This window comes from Lathamus discolor, chromosome 5, assembly GCF_037157495.1.
Source record: "Lathamus discolor isolate bLatDis1 chromosome 5, bLatDis1.hap1, whole genome shotgun sequence".
NCBI lineage: Eukaryota > Metazoa > Chordata > Aves > Psittaciformes > Psittacidae > Lathamus > Lathamus discolor.
The window spans coordinates 44292815-44298814 of NC_088888.1; the positions used below are offsets into that span (position 1 = coordinate 44292815).

The window sequence follows — 6000 nt, forward strand, 5'->3', positions numbered from 1 at the left end:
TTACTCTGGTATACTCTCTGCTGGCTTGTATGTATAGAGTTAGGGCTAGAGTGGTCCAGCTTCTGATCTCTCTCATACTTCAGCAAGCACAGAGCTGGCATCACTAGAGACAGCAACCAAGCTGCCTTAAATGAGACTGCTTTGGTAGCAGAAGCTGCATAGCTATGCTAATGCATCACTCACGAATTCACTCCCTTTCTTACTGAAAAAACTAGGCTATACATATACATATTATTTTTCCATGGAGAAAGATTATGCAGTACAGATACAGTGTTTAAGATGTCTGAGTGTCTTTAGGTATGCGTGGCTCCAGGATCTCAGATTTTATTAACCTTTTGTTTCTATTCTACTTCCCTACCTGTATTCTCCACATACATTCTGTCTAGAAATTTACTGATTTCTAAGAAATTGCTGCCATTTGCTGATAAAGTAAATAATGTATGAAAAATTTCGTTGTATGAAATATGTTATTCATATTTTATAAACAAGGAACTTAAAGCTAACACTCAAACTTTATATGAAGATATGATAGAATCAAATCAATCCCATTCTTTTTTTCTTTTTTTCTCTTTTTTTTTAATGTAAGTCCAAATTCATTAATATATCAGAACAGCAAAAACTATTCAAAGCACATCCATCATTTAAAATGAGTTTACATCTATTTAGCATCACTGGAGCTGTGCAAAGCACATAAAGCGTGCTGGGGAATCAAGACCCTCAGCTGGTTTGTAGAACCCATGTTCAGCCAAGGCCCAGGTTACACAGTGGCTGGGCAGGAGCAGTGCAGACCCTGAGTTCATCTGTTTGTGTGCTATGAATATTCCCGGAGGTTGCTGCCACAGTCCCACTGCATGGCTGCTTCCTTTGTGCATGTTACAGACAGCAGGAGTGCCAAGGGAAACCTTTTGAGAACAGAAACACAACTTTGCGTTGAGACAAAGTCTTTGCAGAAAAGACCTCTCTGAATTGGTTAATTCACTCCTCGCCTGAGGACTGGAGTGAGACGTGCATGAAGCTGCCTATCTCAGTCCAAATGCAGCCAAGAACTGCAGGGGTGCCAAGCTGAGCTCCTTTGGAGGGTGCAGCAACCCCCCCAGGAGTCAGCAGCAAAGCTACTCACACAAGCCTACTTACAGCCTGTATAGTATCATAGAATCACAGAATCATAGCCATTAGGCTACAACAATGAATAGATAAACTTAATTACAGCTTAATCTATTCATTTGTTTTTATACCCTATGCACAAGCTTTTACTTAACAGTATGGGAAGTTTGATTACATTATTATTAAAAGTACTGAGAACAAAGAACAGGTCAACAGAAATGCTAAATTTCTTGAAGGATTTAGTTTTCAACTAATTTTAACTCAAGCCAATTATCATGTTAATTTCATGTTCTTAGAAAACTCATTCTGTATTCACAGAATAAGCACTGCAAGTATGGTGAGGATGTATTTTTCATTTCAAAAGCTGAAGCTGAGACCTTGGTACACGTGCAAAAGAAATCCCTACCTGACATCATGGAGACATGATCAGGAGGGAGATAATGGAACTGTGATGAACAGCTCTGTGACAACTAATACTGTTTCACATAGGACACTTCTAGTGTATTCATAAGAATCTCCATATGTTTCAGACTTAGAGGCATGTTTCTTACTCATACAAGTAAGAAAGTGCTATTTAAAAGATACTAGGATTGCAAAATTTATTCAAGCTAATGTATTTTCTGTGAAGGAAAGTTTATATACTATATATATATCATTTGCCACATATATATATATACACACGCATATATACACATACATATATATGCCACTCACAAGCAGAAAATCATTCTCACATTTAGTCTGAGACTGGTTTAAGTCTGAGACTGGCTGACATCCCTCCTATCCTGTCTTCATAATTATACCACTCAGTCTCTTCTTCTTTCAGTCTTTTGGGAGATGAGGATTACTGCATCTGAGGTTCCCAAGTATCTTATTTTTCGTGATGGATTTCACAACTCAAATGGGTTTCCACCATTCTTCACTTATCCACGTTCTGTTGGGAATTGCGTTACTGCAAGTTGTGTATGTTGTTGATTTCAGACTGCAAGAATTTCTGGGTCTTTGGGTCCAGGCTGTGTTTTCGTAGTCCTCTGGTCTCTCATTCTTCTATTATTCTTGTGAGGAATTCAAAGTGTGGGGAGGAGGGTGCTGGTGGTGAGATCAAGGAAGCTTACTGCAATGTTGGTCTGATCAATACTAGTGCTTCTCAAGCATGATTCTAACTCAGTAGTACTCTTGGGGAGAAGAGCTTGTGTCACAGCTCCTTCCAAATCAGTTCAATTTTATGGGGCATATGAAACTATGCATGTTGTTCAGTATGCACATCCTTATGATGACTGTTAAACAGAACAATTAGAAGCTATGCTAATTCAAATGTACAGAGTTCATAGATACATGCCTTTTGACATATCACTTGCATTTTCTATTTAGTATACTTCTTAAAAATGAAGAACTGCATTTTAAGAATAAAACATTTCATCTTTTCAGAGTAGATAGAAAACGGAATTAGGACAGGAAATTTGTCACCAAGCTGTCAGTTAGATTTCGATTCAAATCAATAGTGCAGGGAGTTAATTTTCAACAGCTCATTCTTGAAATGAGTTCACGGGTTCAGGGCAATTCTTTGTGCACAAGTGTCCATGTTGCATAACAAGAAAAAGAATGACTATTCTTATTTGTATATTTTAACATAAAGACTGAGGGCTGAATATAGCATTACACCCCCACAGCAGACCTCTCAACTCACTGACAGATACAACAAAGGTACCTGAAGTGCCAGCACTGTACCAGCTCTGGTGAGACAGGGCATCCCTAGCACCTTGCACAGTCACAGGATGTGCTCCTTGTCACATCAGAAAGCTAAGGAGAACTGAATGAAATTATCATGCAGCAGGTTCATAGCAAACAAACGGAAGTACTTTTTCACACAAGTCATAATTAAATTGCGGTGCTCATTGCCACAGAATGTGGCTGAGACCAAAGTATAAACGGATTAAAAAAAGGGAGAAGAGAAATTCAAGGGCTGATTAAATATGACGGGCTAGGACCAACCCCCAGTATCAGAAATCCTTGTACTATGGTTTGCTGGAACTTGAAAGGATATACCAAGAAGATGCTGTATACCAATAGCATTTCTTATGTTTTCCTCTCTTAAGCATCTCCTATTGACTATAGTCAAAGCCAGGATAGATGTTCAACTCACTACAGCAATATTTTTGATCATATGCTTTTAATTAAATTATGTTCTTATTTCAGCTATTTAAAAAGATCTAAGGCCCGGATGGAGAAATGCATTTAATTGTCTAACACTCTCTTATTTTAGGGAGGGAAGTGCTTGTGTGCGCCACGGCCTTTGCGTCTTAGGCCATAAACTTACTGGGGTGGGGCACGTGTATCTTTTATTAGGACTTTGCTTCTTCTGAAGGTGAACTCAAATAAAAATATGTATTCGATAACAGTGATAACAGTGTAACACTGTTTCTCCATAAAGATCAAATAATTTGTTTGCCTAAATGTCCTGTGCCACAGGAAAATTCCCTAGTGATTTACGTAAGGATGATGACACTAGCGTCCATCGATGTGAAAAGGAATTAACTTCTTTTATAGAACCCCCCACATTTGCAATGCATGAATATTACATTTGTAGAAAGCTATTTATCACCTGTTACCTGTAACAGTATTGCCAGATGATGTATAACTTACATTTACCTAGCAGCGTATTTGAGATTTCATCCATTTTGCAGAAGCATCTGGCTGCAAACCTATGACACACGTTGGTGAAAATCCAGATACAGAAATCAAGAAACCAAATACCAAAAATCCTGAATTTTACTCCCACTAGTTTTAAGCCTGATGGCGCGGGTAGGGTTTCCTTCTAAATCATCAAGTAGCTATGAACTGTGCATTACAGGGTTGACAGCAAAGCAAGCTAGGCAGCCTCAGCTTTCTTAACTGCGGGCGGTTTCATACCAAGGAGAGGTGAAGAATCGCAGGAGCAGCGCAGCACACCGAGGGTTTCGGGGCCGGGCAGCACCACAGCATCCCCGCAGCACCGGGACGCGGCGGCAGCGGGTGTTTCCCCGGGCGCCGGGAAGCCCTGCGCTGTTCGGGACCACGCCGGCACTGCGCTGTCCCGCCCTCCTCGGCACCGGGGCCGGACCGGGAGCATCCCCGGCCCCGCCGGCCGCGCCCGGCCACCTGCTCCTCTCACCGCCCCGCCCGCATCCCGCCGACATTTCCAGGAGGGGCGGGAGGAGGCAGAGGGATGGCGGTGCCGCAGGGTACGGAGGGCGGGGGAGGCTGGGTGCCGCCCGGGTACCGCCGAGGGCGGTGCGGCCGGTGCCCGCGGTACCGGCGGGAGGGGTAACGGCGGAACAGCCCCCGCTGCCTCCCCTCGCCGCCGCGGTGGGGGCAGCCGAGAAGGGGGGCAGTGGGCATGGAGGGATAGGAAAGCAACTCTTCATCTTAGAGCAATGACTCGTTTGGTCACCCTCACCTTTCGCGGGCTCTTCGGATTAAAATAATAACAAAAATAATTATAATAATTACAACCCCTGCACACACACACACACACACTGCCAAACAGAGCCACGTTAGAGGGAGAGGAAGGTCAAGAGGAAAGGCAGGAGGACCGCTGCCTCATCTAGAAGCTGGTGGCTGTCACACCGCCAGCCCGTGTCCCCGGCTTCCCCGGGGGCGGCCCGCTCCCTCCCCACCCTGCTCCAGGGGCAGAGCAGCTTCTCCCGGCGGAGTCGTGGCACCCCAGACACACATCGGGGGAGGATGGAGAGGGGGGAAGACGGCGGAGGAGGGCGCGGGCAGAGTGCGGCGGCACCTCTCCCCACCCCTTTGTGCACCGCGGGCAGGGACACGCACATACACAGACACACGCACTCCACCTTGCAGCCTCGGCGCCGCAGCCGCCGTTGTTACACACGCATACACACGCTGACACGAGCCGGTCCCCCCGGTAAATGCATTTTCTGTTGCGCTCCACCACCATCCATCTATCCTCCTTCTCACCTCCCACCTCTTCCTCTTCCTTCTTCCCCCCTTTGGTTGGTGGGGTTTCCCCCGTCCCCCACGTCCGCGTCCCGTCTCCCCCCTTCGCCGTGCATCAGTGTAACGCAGACATGTTGTTGCCGTTTAACACGGTTCAAGCTCAAATGTAAGCGGAGCGCCTTACCCACCCCCGCCGGGCTGCGTGCGGCTGGCGCGGAGCGGTCCCGGGAAGGGCTGGTGCTGCTCGTCCCTAGCGGAGCGGCTCCGCTGCCATCCGCCCAACTTCAGCACCCGGCCGGCACGGAGAGGGAGACGGCGGCGGGCGGGCAGCAGGCAGGGAGGGAGGGAGGGAAAAGAGGCAGGGAGGGAAGGAGGGCGGTGGAGAGGGAGGGTGCGAGGAGCGGCGCGGAGGCAGGAGCCTCCGCACATGCGCTCTGCCACCGGCTGTGGAGCCCGGCGGCAGCGGGAGTTTCCGCGGTGCTCACTGTCGGGTGAGTCACGGTCGGGCCCGGCACCAGTGCTCGCCAGCCCAGGGAGTGCTCGGCAGGCTCCGCCGCTGGGGACGCTCCCCCTGCAGCCATGGCTCCCGGCGCGGCGGGGCGGCGGCGGCGGGTCTCCGGGGCTGTGAGAGCGGCGGGGGCCGGGGTCCGCAGAGCGCCAGCATCCGAGCGTGTGGCCTGGGGTGCGTTAGGGCAGGAGCGATACGCTGCGGTGGTAGAAAGCGAAACGCTCGCAGCGCTGCGCTGCTGCTTGGTTTTATTTCTGACCCTCATTGGTGTGTCCAGACAGAAGGAAAATAAAGAGTAAGTGTATAAACCACTATCCAACTCTTCATTCCCCTCATGCAGCTCGGGTTGAGGCAGGGATTTAGTGGCTGAGTAACTTTTTGATATTGGGCACCTCTAGCACGATGCCTAAATAAAAAAACAGTGTAGATCTGTCAGATGCAACCGT

The 6000-nt window shown here is 47.8% G+C and overlaps 1 protein-coding gene across 1 annotated transcript in view; it reads right to left on the minus strand.

Annotated features, from left to right (window-relative positions):
* The window catches only part of RGS17 (regulator of G protein signaling 17), a 71885-nt gene extending 66565 nt beyond the window's left edge, over positions 1-5320 (minus strand). Inside the window, exon 1 of the mRNA XM_065679091.1 lies at positions 5231-5320. The gene's annotated coding sequence lies outside the window, so the exon portion shown is untranslated. The remainder of the gene's footprint in view (positions 1-5230) is intronic.
* Positions 5321-6000: the final 680 nt, after the last annotated feature.